The 18,814-nt window shown below is 51.2% G+C and overlaps 1 pseudogene across 1 annotated transcript; it reads left to right on the top strand.

The window, feature by feature from the left end:
* Positions 1-16,276: 16,276 nt before the first annotated feature.
* On the top strand, positions 16,277-17,461 carry LOC309415155 (prostate-associated microseminoprotein-like; annotated as a pseudogene). The gene is made up of 3 exons: positions 16,277-16,388; positions 16,739-16,847; positions 17,279-17,461. The product of its transcript is annotated as a prostate-associated microseminoprotein-like (transcript).
* Positions 17,462-18,814: the final 1,353 nt, after the last annotated feature.

The following is an 18,814-nucleotide window of genomic DNA, read 5'->3' as shown; positions in this document are numbered from 1 at the left end:
TATTTATGGGACAATTGGTTCCAGACATTAGAAAGAAACTTCAAAAATTGGAAGGACCTGAGTCTAGAGATTTGGGAAAAATGCTTGAAATTGCCTGGGCTGTATATAATAATAGAGAAAAAGAAAAGGAGGTGAGGCAAGCCCAAAGGGATGGGAAAATTATTAGCGATTTTAACAGAAAATCATAGAAGAGGTAGAGGAAGAGGACGGGGAATAAACATTGGAGAAAGGAGGAAAGTAAAACCCCAATTAGCAGAAGACCAATGTGCTGTTTGCAAGGAGCATGGGCACTGGAAAAGAGAATGTCCTAAGGCAGGAGAATTAGATCCGGCTCTCCGGGCAATTAAATTAATGACTCTGGATGAAGAATTATGAAGGGGATCGGGGGAATCAACCCTAGCTGAACCTCTGGTTACATTGAAGCTAGGGAATGAAGAAATAGAATTTCTGGTAGATACAGGAGCTACTTATTCAGTATTGAATACATGTAAAGGGAAATTTGGTCACAAATCAGTAGATGTTGTTGGTGCGACAGGGCAGAAGGAAAATTGGCCTTTTTTAGAGCCATTAAAGTTTAAATTGGGAAAACAATGGGTAACTCACCAGTTTCTGTATATGCCTGAATGTCCACTGTCTTTGTTGGGACGAGATCTGTTGAGTAAATTAGATGCACAAATAACTTTCAAAGATGGAGAAATTAAATTGCTACTACCAGAATCAAAAACCATAGAGACAAGAGTGTTTATGTTACAGGATTCCTACAGGGTAGAACAGATTCCAGAAGAAGCGGAAAATGCAGTTATTCCTTTGGTCTGGGCAAGTGGAATTCCGGGACGATCTAAATTGGCAGAGCCGGTAAAAGTGATTTTAAAACCTGGAGCCAAGCCGGTAAGACAAAAACAATATCCTATTAAGTGGGAAGCTCGAAAAGGATTAGAGGGGTTGATTACAAAATTTTTAGAATATGGACTATTGGTAGAATGTGAATCAGAATATAATACTCCCATATTACCAGTAAGGAAATCCGGAGGCCAGGAATATCGATTGGTTCAGGATTTAACGGCTATAAATAAGATAGTCCAAGATATACACCCAGTAGTGGCTAATCCATATACTCTACTGACTTCCTTAAAAGAGGAACATAAATGGTTTACTGTACTAGACTTAAAGGATGCCTTCTTTTGCATACCTCTGGATATAGGAAGCCAAAGCATATATGCTTTTGAATGGGAGAGCCCTGCCACAAGACGAAAGACACAACATGGACTGTTGTTGGGATCACCCTGCAAGGGCTTGGCCTTGAGGAGAAGGAGCTGTGGCATTGAGAAGCTGGTAAACAGCTGGACACCTCCAGGGCTCAGCCTTGAGGAGAAGGAGCTGTGGTAAACAACTAAGAGGAAGCAAAGGAGCGCGTGGACACCTGCAGGCAGCGAATCCTGACTGTGGAGAAGCGCATGGACTGTGTGTGGTAACTAACCAGGACGTATTTTGTGGCGCGTGAAAGAGCTGTAACTGCGTAAAAAGCGGACACTTGTAGCAAAAAAGGTCTTCAATTGTTAACTCTATTAGAGTTCCTGAAGTCCGATTCTTCTCCGTCAGACTGTACTTCCACAAGGATTCAAAAATAGCCCTACGATATTTGGGAATCAATTGGCAAAGGAATTAGAGATATGGAAGAAACAGAACCAAGGGGGAGGCACATTGTTGCAGTATGTGGATGATATTCTGATAGCAGCAGAAAGTAAAGAAAAACGTTTTGAAATTACTATCAGTCTACTAAATTTTTAGGCCAAGGAGGATATAGAGTCTCCAGAGACAATGCCCAGATAGGAAAAGAAGCAGTGATTTATTTGGGATTTGAAATATCTCAAGGACAAAGATGATTAGGAAATGAAAGAAAGGAAGCTATTTGTCAAATTCCTGAACCAAGTAGCCCGAAAGAATTGAGAACTTTTCTGGGAATGATTGGGTGGTGCCGACTTCGGGTTTTGAACTATGGACTGTATGTAAAACCACTATATGAGACTTTAAAGGAATCTAAGGATCGGTATCTGACTTGGACACCTGAATGTCAGAAATCATTTAAAGAACTGAAAAAGGCATTAATGATGGCTCTTGCTCTGGGATTACCTGATGTGACCAAACCTTTTGAGTTGTTTGCACATGAAAGGCAACATCTGGCTCTTGGAGTGTTGACACAACGGCTAGGATCCTGGAAGCGACCAGTGGGGTACTTCTCTAAACAACTTAACAACATGAGTAAAGGATGGCCAGGATGTTTACGTGCTGTAGCAGCAACAGTATTGCTGATCCAAGAAGCTCGAAAATTGACTATGGGCCAAAAGATGGTAGTGTATGCACCACATATGGTAATAGCTGTTCTAGAGCAAAAGAGGGGTCATTGGCTATCCCCCAGCAGAATGCGGAAATATGAGGTTGTCCTATTGGAACAAGATGATGTGGAATTGAAAACCACACCAACTGTTAATCCAGCAATATTCTTATCAACAGAAAATCCAACAGGAAATTTAGAACATGATTGCCTGTTAACTATTGAGCAAGTCTATTCCAGTAGACCGGACTTGAAAGATGAACCTCTGGAAAACCCTGATCTGGAGTTATTTACAGATGGAAGCAGTTTTGTGCAAGAAGGAAAATGAAAGGCTGGATATGCTGTCATCACCACCTCCAAGGTATTGGAGTCAGGGACACTACCTGTAAGTACCTCAGCACAGAAAGCAGAATTGGTGACATTAAGGCGGGCTCTGCAAATAGCAGAAGGAAAAAGGGTGAATATTTGGACTGATTCTAAATATGCATTTGGTGTGATCCATGCTCATGGAGCCCTCTGGAAAGAAAGAGGATTGCTGTCAGCCCAAGGAACATCCATAAAGTATAAAGAAATTCTCCAACTCCTGGAAGATGTGCAGAGACCAGAGGAGGTGGCGGTAATGCATTGTAAAGCTCATCAATTTGGTCAGACGGCTGTAAATATAGGTAATCGATTGGCAGACAAAGCTGCAAAAGAGGCCGCAGAACGGCGTATCCTTGCACTAGTACCAGTAAAACAAATAAAATTTCCAAATTCAAAACCAAAATACAATAAATTGGATGAGCAGTTAGCAGAACAATTAAAAACATCACAAAATGTAGAAGGATGGTGGGTAACGCCAGAGAAACAGGTGATAGTAACCCCGCAAATTATGATACAACGTGCAAAGGAAAAACATGAGCAAACACATTGGGGAGTAGATGCTATGGTTTCGAGTTTAAAAACATACTGTAGTATGTGTAGGAATGACAGGAATAGTTAAATCAATAATAGTTAAGTGTCCAATCTGCCTTAAAAATAATCCCTTGAACCAAAGGAAACCACCTTTAGGAGTGACAAAACAAGGAAATTCTCCCGGAGATTATTGGCAAATTGATTTCTCTGAGTTACCCAGACGGAATGGATATAAGTATTTGTTAGTGTTAATTGATACATTTTCTGGATGGCCAGAGGCTTTCCCTTGCCGCACCACCAAAGCTAAAAAGCAGTTAAGCTTTCCAAGCCACTCTCCATCATTTATCAGCAGTCCTGGTTAACAGGGGAGGTCCCAGAAGACTGGAGGCTTGCCAATGTGATGACCATCTACAAGAAAGGCCGGAAGGAGGATCCTGGGAACTACAGGCCTGTCAGGCTGACCTCTGTACCGGGGAAGATTATGGAGCGGTTGGTCTTGAGAGTGCTCACAGGGCATCTGCAGGACAACCAAGGGATCAGGCCCAGCCAGCATGGTTTCATGAAAGGTAGGTCCTGCTTGACCAACCTGATCTCCTTCTATGACCAGGTGACCCACCTAGTGGATGAGGGAAAGGCTGTGGATGTTGTCTACCTGGACTTTAGTAAAGCCTTTGAGAGCATCTCCCACAGCATTCTCCTGGAGAAACTGGTGGCTCATGGCTTAGACAGGTTTACTCTTCGCTGGGTAAAGAACTGGCTGGATGGCCGAGCCCAGAGAGTTGTGGTGAACGGCGTTAAATCCGGCTGGCGGCCGGTCACAAGCGGTGTTCCCCAGGGCTCGGTTCTGGGGCCGGTCTTGTTCAATATCTTTATAGATGATCTGGATGAGGGAATTGAGTGCTCCCTCAGTAAGTTTGCAGATGACACCAAGTTGGGTGGGAGTGTTGATCTGCTGGAGGGTAGGAGGGCTCTGCAGAGGGATCTGGACAGGCTGGATCGATGGGCAGAGGCCAACTGTATGAGGTTTAATAAGGCCAAGTGCAGGGTCCTGCACTTTGGCCACAACAACCCCATGCAATGCTACAGGCTTGGGGAGGAGTGGCTGGAGAGCTGCCTGGCGGAAAGGGACCTAGGGGTGCTGGTTGACAGCCGGCTGAACATGAGCCGGCAGTGTGCCCAGGTGGCCAAGAAGGCCAACAGCGTCCTGGCCTGTATCAGAAATAGTGTGGCCAGCAGGAGTAGGGAAGTGATCGTGCCCCTGTACTCGTCACTGGTGAGGCCGCACCTCGAATCCTGTGTTCAGTTTTGGGCCCCTCACTACAAGAAGGATGTTGAGGTGCTGGAGCGTGTCCAGAGAAGGGCAACGAAGCTGGTGAGGGGTCTGGAGCACAAGTCTTATGAGGAGCGGCTGAGGGAACTGGGGTTGTTTAGTCTAGAGAAGAGGAGGCTGAGGGGAGACCTTATCGCTCTCTACAACTACCTGAAAGGGGGTTGTGGCCACGAGGGTATTGGTCTCTTCTCCCAAGTAACTAGCGATAGGACAAGAGGAAATGGTCTCAAGTTGCGCCAGGGGAGGTTTAGATTGGATATTAGGAAAAATTTCTTCACTGAGAGGGTGGTCAGGCATTGGAACAGGCTGCCCAGGGAGGTGGTGGAGTCGCCATCTCTGGAAGTGTTTAAAAAACGTGTGGATGTGGCACTTCAGGACATGGTTTAGGGAACATGGTGGCGCTGGATTAATGGTTGGACATGATGATCTTGAAGGTCCTTTCCAACCTAGTGATTCTGTGATTCTGTGATTCTGTGATTCTGTGATATTATTGAAGGAAATAATACCAAGATTCAGAGTGCCAATGGGAATGTCCTCTGATAGAGGACCACATTTTGTGGCAGAAGTAGTTCAACAAATCAGTAAACTTTTGGGCATAAAATGGGACCTACATACCCCCTGGAGACCACAATCGAGTGGAAAAATTGAGAGAATTAATCAAACATTAAAAAGACAAATAAGTAAGATTTGCCAGGAAACATCTTTAAAATGGCCACAGGCTTTACCACTAGCTCTCTTGAGAATCAGGATTCAACCAAGATCAAGAGACGGTATAAGTCCATATGAAGTCCTCTATGGCAAACCATACCAGACTCCTTTTATCCCAGGGGATATGAAGGTAGCTGGGGAAAATGATTTGAAAAGGTATCTGATTTCTTTAGGAAAAGTCCTTGGAGCACTTTGAAGATATATTGTGCTGACTAGGTCACTTGCCTTGGATATGCCTGTACATCAGTATCAGCCAGGTGATCTTGTATATATAAAAACTTGGAACTCTGAACCACTGCAGGAAAAGTGGAAGGGACCATTTCAAGTACTGTTAACAACTTCTACTGCAATCAAGGTTGGAGGAGTGGAACCAGGGATACACTACACCCGAGTGAAGAAAGCCCCATCATGGAAAGTTATCAATAGGGATCCAGAAACTGCAAAATTGACTTTAAAACATGATTAGAAAGGGGAGTTATCACTGCAAAATATGGGAGAGGTGGATTTTGACCTGGAAACCGATGACGATGGGAGCATTGTTTAGGATGATAATAGATCAATTGGAAGGGAAAGTGGAAAGTGAAGCAGAGCAGCTAATATATATCCCAAGGAAAACTCCAGAGGAAAATTTAATGGTGGGACTGATAAAAGAATTTGCAAATTTACAAAATGTAACCCAAATAACCGTATGTCTTCCAATTCCAAGAGCAGTAGTTGAATCAAATCCATGGGGAATCCTAACAACAAATTTGAGTAATGAGATCCAATAATGATAGTACCTACTGTGAGCAAGTTCCCATTATTGGATGGCAGGATCAATTTGTAACCAAGCAAAAACAAAAGCCTGTAAAGAATAAAGAAGAGTGCACCAAATTAGGATCAGGAGGTATATATAGACCGAATGGTGAACTCAATCTGTGGAGTTCTGCACCAGGAGGAGTTTGTTTATATGTTGAACCAATTAAGAAGAATGTTAGTCAAATGATCGTGGAATGGAAGTGTAGAGAGACCAATCAGACTAGGCAGAGATTAGAGGTTACATGGGATTCAGTGTGGTCTATGGCTATCTTATCTCAATTTCAGTACATGGCTAATGCCTCATGGTGTTTCACTTGGGACGGAACAGTCTTCGCAGTTTTCCCATCAGTTAATGACAGAGGAACTACTTCCAGAGAAAAGGATGGATGGGAAAGTAAACCAAATTACTTTAGGAATGCCAACATTATGTCCAATCTGAAAGAAAGCTCCCTTTAGGGGAGATTCTGAAAATTTGAAGTTAATACGGACAAAAAGATCACAAATTGATGATGATGATTGGAATGAACCCTCGACAGGAGTGAAACTTGGATGAGCCTTAGAATCCTTATTGACTCCCTTGGCAACTTACAGGAATAGGGATTGGTTATATAAGTTGACAGGTCAAGTGAAAAGATTAGCCAAAATAACAAGGAAAGGATTTAAACAACTAAATTTACAGTTACAAGCCACTTCGAAGATGACCCTACAAAATAGGATGGCTCTAGATATGCTCTTTCTAAAAGAACATGGAGTTTGTGGCTACCTGAGGGATAGGATAGATCATTGTTGCATACATATCCCAAACGTTACCCAGGATGTTGAATATGATTTGGACTTATTGAGAAAAATAGAAAAGGATACTCAGGAAATGCAACAAGACATGCAAGAAAATTGGTTTGATAAAATTTTCAGTGGATTGGGATGAAAATTGAGTTCTTGGATGAAGTCCTTAATTGGTACTGTGTTATTATTATTAATAATATCTTTGGGAATATTATTCATTTATCATTGTTTGAAAAAGGAATTTACAAAAAGAGCTACCATTGATAGCAGAATTACACTTGCATTGACTACAAAACACCAAAATTTAAATGGACTAACTAATAATGCTCCTACCATCAGACAATAAAGTGATTGAATGTTAATAAGGAAATTAATTTGTAATGGAAGTATTGAAAAGAAATTATTTCAAAATTTCCAAAGGGGGCAAATGTAACCAAGGTGGTAGAGAATTAAAATAAAATAGGGTTAGAAAATAGGTTTGTGAATTTGTAGCAAGTTGTAACTATAAGAACATTATGCACCAGCAATGCTGCTCGAGAACCCACCTAACCCTTCCCATCTTGATTTAATTATCAAGGAGTTAAGCGTAACATTGCGATCATGGTATTATGTTCTGTTCTAATAACAAGTAGTCAGAAAGAAGGAACACCTTGGTCAGTTCTACGGTCCGGTGGGTGGGTAATTATTCATTCTATAGTCCTGTCTTAAAACAAAGGACTGTGGGGTGAATGATTGCATATTGGACCGACAGCCCGTGAAGATCTATTTAGTGTTGCCAAGTTTAAATGAACTTAGAAGGAAAGGTAATTCCGGCAGGGGGAGATCGCGACCACCGACTCAGAGACCACCCACTCAAGAAACCCTCCAACTCAAAAGATTAAGGAAGTAAAATCCCAAGAAATCATAGTGAGCATGCGTGGTCATTTACATGGTAGGCGAGGAATACTTAACCAATCATTGTATGGACACTTGATGAATATGTATTAATCTTGCCTATAAATGTTTGATTTTTGAACTGATCGATGAACACGATTTAGGAGGAGCTATCCTCCGTGTTCCCGGCGCCGTGAATAAAGAATGCCTGCCTTTTAACACTACATTGGTGTTACGAGGTTTATTCCCGATTTCGGTGACACCATGGGGTGTGTGTGTGTGTGGGGGGGGGTTGTACGGCCCCTACCCCACGTCTCAGAGCTATGGGGGGTAGCATGCGTGTGTGGGGCACGGGGGGGAGCGCAGGGGAAGCCCAGTGGCTGCACAGGGACCTCGCGTGTCTTGCTGGTATCGTCGGCCCTGCAAAGGTCCCGCAGGGATTGGATGCGTGAGGGATGCTGCGCTGAGCGTGGGGCAGGGTGTCCCTGTCCCCTCTTGGGATTTGGGGCAGGACACCAGAGCTGCCCGTGCGGTGCTGCGGGCATGTCATCCCCGGGTGCTCCAGCATGGGTCCCTCCACAGCTGGCGCTGCTGGGAATCATGGCCCCTCTCGCTGTCTCTGCCGGTGCCACTGCAGGTGTCCCAGCCATGAGTGACATGTCCTTCCCGTTGTCGCGGGGTCGCGGAGTTTGGCTCACACGAGCCGGGTGGATTGGGTTGCTGGCTATAAATATCCCGGAGCAGTTGCAGCACGGAGCCGGCAGCGGTGCCTGAGCTGAAGGATGGCGCTGTCGCAGGACGGCGAAATCCAACCGGCAATGAATATAGTCGAGAAAGGAGAAGCTGGGAGGGTCTGGAAGAGCTTCCCCATGGGGTGTGGGGCTGGACGTGGAGGGTCGGTGACGGTCCCGCTGGGGATCACAGCCTCTGCAAAATAGCCCCTGCTGTCGGGGGGGTCACGGGGTGCTGATGGTCCCTGGTCCTGTGCCCCCCGCATGCCCCCACGCCAGGCAGCCCAGCCCCGGGGCTTGTGTCCTGAGCCATGGTGGCATCTCTGAGCTTTGGGCTGGGCTCACTCAGTGGCACAGGCCAGGGTGCACTGTGGGGCAGCAGCCCGAGTGGGAAAAGCCTTCTCCTACCTGTCCTCTCCCTGCCTGCAGCGGGCAGGAAGCAGGCAGCCAGTCACTTGTCTGGGAGGTGGTGATGCTCTCGCAGGGCAGAATGCAGCCAGCAGAGGCAACGACCCTGGCAAATTAAAAAAAACAGAGATGTGGGACAAAAAAGCAGATGGGGCTGGAGGGGGCGTGGGGGCACTCCGGGGGAACTCGCTGCAGGCAGGATGGGGTGCATGGGGTGCCCCGGGGGGGGCGTGGGTGCCAGAGCACCCCGTGTTTGCATGTGCATGCCAGCAGAGGGTGGCCGGTCACCGTTGCCTGTACACTGTACACCCTTACAACCGGGGACACCGGCTACAACCTACCCGGCTGTGCCCGCTGCCGCTCGGACACCCAGGCAGCCGGAGGGCACGTGGGGTGGCTGCCCTGGCTCTGTGTCCCTTGTGGGACCAGGACATCCCCCGACAAGTGCACATGGGGGGAGAGGAGCCGAGGTGGGGATGTGTTTTCCAGGGCTTGGTGCGTGGCCAGTGCCATGCCCCGGGCAGGCAGCTGGGCATATGCTTGCTGTCCCCCAGCCTGCTCCCTGGGGCACATGGGGCTGGGGATCACCATGCCTTAGAGTTTCTGTAACTCCATCTCACCTTCCCCGTCCCCTGGTCTCACGCTGAATTTTAGTCTTTCTTGGCATCCCAAGAAATGACCACTTGGCATAGTGGTCAAGCATTGGAACAGGCTGCCCAGGGAGGTGGTGGAGTCACCATCACTGGAGGTGTTAAAAAAACGTGTAGATGTGGCACTTCAGGATATGGTTTAGTGGGCTTGGTGGTGTTGGGTTGATGGTTGGACTTGATGATCTTAAAGGTCTTTTCCAACCTTAATGATTCTGTGATTCTGTGATCCCACATCTTGGAGCTGACAAGTTTTCTTTCCATGGGGCTGTGCCCAGCACCCTGGTCCTGGTGGTCTGTGGTGGTCCATGGCGGTCACTGGTGGTCTGTGGTAGTCTATGGTGGTCCACAGAGGTCCATGATGGTCTATGGTGGACTGTGGTGGTCTGTGGAGGTCCATCGTAGTCCATGGTGGTCCCTGCACTGCACCAGAGCATGGTGGACACCAAAGGCACAGCCATGCCCGCCTGCTCCAGGGAGCTCATGCCCATGAGGTTGCCGTCTTGTTTTCTGGGTTCCCATCAGGCGAAACCAAGCCCCAGGTCCCCAAAGCTGACAATTGTTTAATTGCTAAAAAAAGTTTTTCCACCTCCTGGAGCACAGCAACACGAGCTAGCGGGCTGCAGGGCCCTGCCAAGCACCTTCACCTTTGCACCAAGAGCAGGGCCAGAAATGTGTCAGCCCTGGGAGGTGGATGTAAAGAGCGCAGCAGGCACCACAGGCAGGTGCCTGTGGCATGGCTGGCTCCTCCAGGGCTGGGGGAAGGAGTTGTGTGGGCACTGCTGTGCTGGGGCACATACGGGACTGGAGCATGGGGAGGTCTAGCATGGATGTAAATCGAGTTGCAAAGGGAGGGCTTTGGTCAGGGTAGCTTTGGCCAGGTGGGCATGAGACAGGATGTGTCACCCATGCTCCCCCCTCAGGTGGGCACTGCCCATGCTGAGCTGCAGTCATGCTCTGCATTGCTTTCCCCTCCATCTGCTCTGGGACACCCAGGCTGGGTACAAGGGGTCCTGGCCCCATGCCCAGATGGTCTCTTCCACTGTGAAGCCACTGGCCATCCATGGCTCTTCCTATAGGGTGTCCCCAAAGCAGGGCAGCTCCCCAGGGTGCTCCCATGGGTCCCAGCCAACAGCCTGTGATGCACTGAGGCAATGTAGGGTGCGGGGGGGGCTTATGGCTGGAGCAGGGTATCTGTCTTTCTGATCCTGGAGAGAGGCTGGTGAAAATCTATGTGATCCATGCAAGACCTGGAAAGCCCCAGTGTCCCCTGGGGCTCTCCCTGACCAGGACAGGTCTAGGAGTCCCCAGGGGCTGCCTGGCACATCCCAGAGCAGTTACACACTGGCGTCAGTGCCGGCGGCATGGCACTGTTGCGGCAAAGTCCCCTCCATTGGGGGAGCTGCCCCAGACAGCTTCTTCATCACGGGGTGCCTGGACCCCAGACCTCCCCGTCAGGTCTGCAGGCCTGACAGGCACATGGCAGGCATGGTTCCTGTGTGGCCCAGGAATGATCTCCCAGGGTGTCGTGGTTTAGCCCCAGCCAGCAACTAAGCACCACGCAGCCGCTCGCTCACTCCCCCACGGTGGGATGGGGGAGAGAATCGGAAGAGTAAAAGTGAAGAAACTCATGGTTTGAGATAAAGACAGTTTAATAAGTAAAGCAAAAGCCGCGCACGCAAGCAAAGCAAAACAAGGAATTTGTTCACTACTCCCCATGGGCAGGCAGGTGTTCAGCCATCTCCAGGGAAGCAGGGCTCCGTCACTCGTAATGGTTTCTTGGGAAGACAGACGCCATAACTCCGAACATCCCTCCACCCCTTCCTTCTTCTTTGTCCCAGCTTTATATACTGAGCATGACGTTATATGGTAGGGAATATCTCTTTGGCCAGCCTGGGTCAGCTGTCCCAGCTGTGTCCCCTCCCAGCTTCCCATGCACCCCCAGCCTGCTCGCTGCAGGCCAGCATGAGAAGCTGGACTGTCCTTGACTACTTAGCAACAACTCAAAACATCAGCACCTTATCAACATTTTCTCATCCCAAATCCAAAACATAGCCTCACGCTAGCTTCTATGAAGAAAATTAACTCTACCCTGGCTGAAACCAGGACACAGGGTTATTTCTGACTCACAGGACAGGAAATGTTTCAGGGTTTAAGCTGAGATGAATGATGTGCTCATTTCCTTGTGCTGACTACAAAGCACCTGCTCCAGGGGACTTATGGAGTGCCGGCATCTCACATTCGCTGCGCGGCTGCCTGCCTGGATGTTTTTTTTTCCTGGGATGGCCAGCAAGTGCCAAGGCCTATTTTCCTAAACACCCCGCACCCTCCTGGCATGTTTCCCTTGAGGGGAGTCCAGGCAGAGCCCCAGGCAGCAGCACACCTAGGGTGCTGGGGTACCTGGGGTGCTGGGGTGCTGGGGTGCCAGGGTGGGTGCCAGCACTCCGCCAGTGCTGAGGGCAGCGGGGATGTGTGGCTAACCCACTGGTGCCAAAACCTGGCCTGGCACAGAGCAGCCACAGCTGGGATAACTGGCCCGGGAGAGTGCCAAAGGATGATGGAGAGGGATGGAGCATGGAGGCGAGCAAGGGAGGATGAGACCATGCGAGGGAGGGCGAGGGAGGGCAAGAGGGCAAGGGAGCCCAAGGGAGCTACGGCATGGGGCTGCCCAGACAGCGGAGCCCTGCCTGTCACCAGCAGTGGGGAGGAGGCACCCAGCCTAGGGTGGGCAGAGCCTGTCCCATGGCTGGGGACCCACAGACACTATCCAACCCAGGCTTGTAGAGCACCTGCAAAACATTGTGTTCAACCCATGGGGTGGAAATGGCTCTCCCCTGTGAGGAGGGTTGGGGTGTGGGTACCGAGCCCAGGGACACCCATGGGAGATGCAGGGCATGCCAGCATGCCTCCCAGTCCATGCTCCTCCAGTGGCATCGAGCTCTATCCAGCAGGCAGCCAGCCTGCAGAATAAGGTGACATCAAAGTTTTCATCATGTGCCCTCTGCTTTGTCTCCTTTTTAGACTAACAGCCTCATTGCTTATTCCTGGTGGGGTCGGCTCTGATTCCATCCGTACTTCCAGCCTCTGGGAGCTATCCCATCTGGCTTACCAGCTGCAGGAGGCAGGATGGTGTGAGCCAGCTGTCACTCCCTGGGCAGCGCTTTGTCCTGCCCTGTCCCCCTTCCTAGCTCCTGGTTGCCCATCTCTCTCTGCCCCCCCCGCTCAGCCCTCCCCAGGGTCCAGTCATTCTGGTGAGTGGCGAGCGTTCAGGTGAGTGGACATGGCTCAGAGCTGGCATCTGCCTGCATGCTGCCTGCACCCTGCCCGCACCCTGCCCCAGTGCCCTGGGGTCTCTGGGGCTGAAACATCTTCAAGGTGCTGGGCGAGGAGATGTGCCCACATCTTACAGCCTCCCTGGGGCCTGAGGCAGCACTGCGGCAGTCAGCCCAGCGATATGTTGGGGTTGGGTTATTTTTTCTGTTTAGAGAGAAAATAAAGCGCTTGTGGGGAGCAGGAGCCAAACTCCCCAGTGCCTAAAACAGCAATCACAGCACTTCCTTGGATTTATGGTGTTTGCTTTCTGCTCTGCAGCTACAGTCCCAGATGAAGGCTCAAGACATTCAGGTTTTATAACACTCTTGGATCCTGCCGATGGCAACTTGTCCAGCGTTGTTTATTACCCCTACACTTCCTGCGGGGCTGGGGTGGGCTGTTGTCACCCTGTCCCAGCACCCACTGTCTCGGGTGCTCAGGCTTCACTCGCCCATCCCTCCAGTTGCCCCTGCTGGTCTGCAGGGTCCTGTCCTCCAGCACTGGGGGCTTGAACAGCAGCTCTGCAGAGGGAGCACCCAAGCTTTGCTGGGAGAGGAGTTGGGGGGGTTGCTGAGACTTGGATGTGATCTTCTGCAGGGTCCTGGGATGCTCACGGCTGGTGACTGCTCCTCACTGGCATGCATGGACATGCAGTCAATCCCTGTTGTTGGCCTCCACCTGATAAATCAAAGTGACTAAACTTACAGTGAGGCACTTCTTCCAGCCCCTACATCCCTTCTGTGGCTCTTCCCCAGGTCTCAGTTGTCCCCCTGAGATGTGAGCACCAAAACTGGCTGCCCCCTTTCACCCCCTGGGGCAAAACCTCCTCCGGGATGCACTGGCTAGCACAGCCGGGGGGGTGTCTGCTCCTCCAGCCATGGCATTCCTTGGGTACCCAAGCTGAAGCTCTTGAGCATTAAGTTCATCTCCAGCTACTGCTTTCCAAGCTACAAGCCCCTGCCGAAATGCTCTGGACCCCTGATGGGGGTGGGGCTAGGTGGGCACCCAGGGAAGCAAAAGCCAGAGAAGGAGAGTGGCTGGGAGGGGGAAGAGTGGGACTGACAGGCTGCAGGGGACCACCAGTCCCGTCCCCCGACACACAGCCATGGTGTGGAGGGTGCTTCACTGCCTGGGTCCCTCTGCAACGTGTCGAGGGGTGTCCTGACTCCCTTTCCTCTTCCTCTGCATTTACCCAGCAGACCGCTTTGATGAAATAACCAAAGGCTGCGAGTAGGCTGGTAACCTTAACCCTCTCTTTGGGGTTAAATCCCGGGAATGCCTCCCCACATCCCTGGCAGAGCAGGGGCAGTGCCCCTCCGTGCAGCCGAGGAATGCTCTCACCCCAGATTTTTGGCGCCCTTCTGGAAGCCTGGCCAAATCATGTGGGCCTCCAAATGAAACCCACCGCTTTTGTTTAACGATTGCTCTACTCGGCGATGAAACGATGATGGATTATTTCATTGCAGTTGCTAGCATGCCAGACTTATTTTTCCAAACACACAATAGGAATATTAATGTACTGCTCTGATGACGAAAGCTTTTATCTTCCTTATATAGTAACAACTCTGCACCAAAGGGCGAGTTTCATTTGTCACTGATACACTCCATCATCCCAGCTCATGGCCCCCGTGGTCAGCAGGTTATTCATGGGTGCCCTGAGCTTCTCTGATTTATTTATCAGCCTTTTCCAACTGATCTCACCCTCAGTGCCTTCTGGCCACCCCACCCGGAGGGCACAGCAGCATCCAGGGCACTACAAGAGGGCTGGGATAACTGAGGGGGAGAGGGGATGCAAAGCCAGGGCTGCTCCCTCGGAGGCGAGACTACGAGATGCAGGATGGGGATGCAACTGGATGGCGAGGTGGCCTGGAGCACCAGTGCGAAGGGACTATGCCTTCAAATCCGAAGGTGACGAATCAAAGCGGATAAAAGGAAGCATTTTTATTTTTTTCACTCTGTGCTTAATTAGGCTGCCACAGGAAAATGCTCAGGCCAAAAATTAGCGTGATTCAAGGAGGGATTGGGCATTTATGGGAATAACAAAAATATCCAGCTATAATAGCGGATGCCAACACAAATTCTGGAAGGAATATTAAGCCTCACACGTCAGGGTGTAAACCTATCCCAAACTCTCAGAAAGTAGGGAGCTTAATACAGGGGCAGATGACCCACATATGCTGCTGCTACCACTACTGCTACTGCCTTGCTGCCAGCATGGCCCCACGCTGGCTGAGCTGCTGGCTGGACCATCCCAGGAGCCCTGCCATTTCCTGCTGCCTGCAGTGCCTCTGAAGAGGGCTGTGAATTTCTCCTGGCAATTCAGCCCTTCATTTGTAGCTCCCTGGTCTCCACTCATCCCCTTGCTTTGCCCGCTGATAACAGACATCACTTCAACCTGGAGGCAGCCGCTCTGGGCAAGGGTCTATGTGGATCACGGGCATGTCCCTGGGTGGTGTGGCATCTTCCCATGGCTTCTTGCTTCCAGCCAAGACCCTCATTTTCCTCTCAGGTCACTTGACCAAATCTACCTTCGCCTCCTGTATTTCATCCCTTCTGTTCCCTGTTTCTGCTGGGGCTGGTCTCCAGCCTCTGAAAGTTGCTGCTCAGCTCTGGCATCTCACGGGTTCTGCATGTATGCAGGCATGGCTCCGCTCTCACACTCACATGGACACTGCTGAGCTGAGCCCTGGGGACACGGGTGCCTCACGCAGAGCCTTCCTCACTTGCTCTGCATCAGCGGCAATTGCTGTACTGCCTGCTCTTGGCAAAAAAACCCCTCCATCACCCCCAGCCCGTGTGTGGCCACAAGCCTGGCATGGCTGCAGCCCAGGCTGGGGTGAAACTGCCCCACTGTGGTACACGAGCTGGGTATGGGCATCTCTGCGCTCACTGAGGATGGTGCTCTTGTGTCCCACACTGGTTGTTAATGGGATGCCTGTGCCGCTCCAGTCCCTGTGAGATAGGATGCTCCCAAGACCTTGGCCACTGTGAGGGATCAGAGACAGCTCAGTGCAACCAGAGGGGATCCCAGAGCTCTCCTCCTGGTCAGGGGCCAGGGGCTCCCACGCTTGCCGCTTGCATGTCCACCACCCTGCTGAGGGCAACCCCACTGGGGTCCCTTGGATCTCCCCTCGCTGTGGCACCTTGCACCCACAGGGGCTTCCAACTGGAGACATTTCTGGAGGGCATGAATCAGCTTTTCACAGCTTGTTAAAAATCTTGATCTTACCTCTTGTTTTCATGCCTTTCAAATCAGGAAATGAGTTTTACAACTTTTCCAGCAGAGCACAGCTGGTAGCCAGGGTCATAAAGCTGAATTTTATAAATATCTCTTGTTGGGATCAGGGGAAGAGCATTAAAAAGACACAGAGAGAGAGAGAGAGAAGGGAAAGGAGCAAAGGCAATAGAGAAGCAAGGCAACCTTGGCAGGATGGTGAAGCAGCCCAGCTCAATGCCGGCCATGGCCATGCGAGCGCAGAAGACAGGGTGTGCTTGGGGCAGGCTTTGCCTGCTGCTCTCCCTCCTCCTCCAGCTGCTGGGCTCCCAGGCCAAATGCTACTTCCAGTCTAAAGGTAAGCAGGGAGGTGAGCTGGGAAGATGCCTATGGGAAGAGGAAGCCTCAGCTTTCCCTGGGCTGCATGCCTGTGAAGCATGGAAGGGACTGTGCTGAGCTCGGGAGCACGATCGTGGGCCAGTGATGAGTGGAAGGAGCAGCCTATAAATCACAGAACAGCTCCCCAGGGCTCTGGCTGAGAAACAGCTTGCTGGGCCATGAAGAGCTCCTGGCAGGAGCCTGTCTGGGGCTGAGCGCACAGGACTAGCAGCAAAGGGAGGAGGGTTGCCCGTCTTTCTTCTGCTGCCTTCTTCCAGGGCTGCAGAGATGCAGGCCCGTGGGTGCTCATTGCCACCATTTCCTTTGCAGCTCTCTGCAAGTACGAGGGGAAGCAGTTCTCCCTTGGGGAGTCGTGGCTGAGCACCAACTACCTGCTCTGCACCTGCCTGCACCCCTTTGGCGTGGGCTGCTGCGAGACGTGAGTGAGGGGCCGAGGGGTGTTGGGGGTGGGCTACTGCTGGCAATGCTGCCCTGCCACAGCACCTCTGCGCCCACAGCGGGGAGGAGGTCATGTGGGTCTGGCAGCTGCGCACACAGCGAAGCAAATGTCAGAGTCCTGAGGGGCTGTGGGGTGCCAGGCCCTGGAGGACAAGGGGCAGGGGTGGGCAGGAGCCCACCAGGGTGCTGAAGGTGGCAGGGTGAGTTGGGGAGCCAGGGACAGCAGGCAGCAGGGGTGTCTCAGCACAGTGAGATGCCCAGACATGCCAGGAGCTGTGGCCCAGTCTGCCCAAGCTGGCCTGAGAGACACCCAGACCAGCTGGACTGGCAGTGGAGGAAGCTACCTGGCCCCGCCAGCAGCCCCCTGGCACAAACCAGGGGAAGCTGACAGTGCCATGCCCTCTCCTGCAGCACCAAACACCCCATCGACTTCCCTGACTGGTGCGAGGCCCACTATGATTCACAGACCTGCTAGATCTCGGTGGTGCAGAAGGCCAACCCCAGCCTGCCCTGTGTGAAGAGCACGAGTGGGGCTTGTCTGGCACCCCTGAGCCACTGAGCAACAAGGTGCTGGGTGTGGGGCTGAGCAGATAGAGGCTCGTCAGTGCCCCGTGCCCCCTCCAGCATCAGCCTCCCTCCTCCAGAGCACACCTCCCACATGCTCCAGACCTGCCCCATCCTGCAGAGACATCACTGCAGCCACCTTTGAGGGAAACCACTATCCACACACTATGGTACCAAGTTAACATTTATACCCTAGTGCTGCTATGGTATGGCTTTCCTTTCACCTTCAGCTTCCTGAACTAAACCAGGGTCCCCTCCCTGTGAAATTCCCTGTGCACAGTGGGAACACAGATCCTATGGGATCTCCTCCCAGGTGGGCAGGAAAGCTCCAGCTACTAAAGAAAGGGCTACAGGACCAAATTAGCCTGCATCGTGGTAGTCTTGTACTCCCACATCCTGATGCAAGCTAAGCAGCTCCCTCCCTCCGAGATCCCTGTCCACCTGCATGGCAGCTGCTGGGAACTCTCTGGGGAGCACTGCAGCCCTTTGTGCAGGACCCATGCACTCAGGCCAGCTCCTTCTCTGCCCCTGAGCACAAGGGGCTCAACCTGCCTCTGGAACCACTAATGCCCCTGCTCCCACAGCTCCTGGGGCCAAAAGGGTGTCCCTAGCACTGCAGGCCAGTCCTTGGCAACACTGCAACAGAGTGTCCTGGTTTCAGCTGGGATAGAGTTAATCTTCTTCATAGAAGCTAGTGTGAGGCTATGTTTTGGATTTGGGAAGAGAAAATGTTGATAATGTACTGATGTTTTGGGTTGTTGCTCAGCAGTCAAGCGAGAAGGCTGGGGGTGCATGGGAAGCTGGGAGGGGACACAGCCAGGACAGCTGGCCCAGGCTGGCCAAAGAGATATTCCATAACATATGACATCATGCTCGGTATATAAAATTGGGACAAAGAAGGGGGGGGGAGAGGGGACATTGGGAGTTATGGCCTCTGTCTTCCCAAGAAACCATTACGAGTGATGGAGCCCTGCTTCCCTGGAGATGGCTGAACACCTGCCTGCCCATGGGGAGTAGTGAATGAGTTCCTTGTTTTGCTTTGCTTGCATGTGCAGCTTTTGCTTTACCTATTAAACTGTCTTTATCTCAGATCATGAGTTTTCTTACTTTTGCTCTTCCAATCCTCTCCCCCGTCCCGTGGGGGAGTGAGCGAGCAGCTGGGTGGTGCTTGGTTGCTGGCTGGGGCTAAACCACAACACAGAGCCAGCCCCGGGCAGGCAGCAGAGCGCTGGATGAGTGGGGAGAACCACTAGAAGGTGTCCCCAGGAGCTCAGCCTCCCTCATGCCAGCTGCCCCATCCCAGGTGCAGGGGAGCAGGGGGGGGAGCCAGGTGCTCTGCTAATGTTCAGGGAGCTGAAGCAATCCACATGCGCCAGGGTGGAG

The sequence above is a fragment of the Phaethon aethereus genome (assembly GCF_964289735.1).
Source record: "Phaethon aethereus genome assembly, chromosome: W".
Lineage (NCBI taxonomy): Eukaryota > Metazoa > Chordata > Aves > Phaethontiformes > Phaethontidae > Phaethon > Phaethon aethereus.
This window is presented reverse-complemented; position numbering and strand designations above follow the sequence as displayed.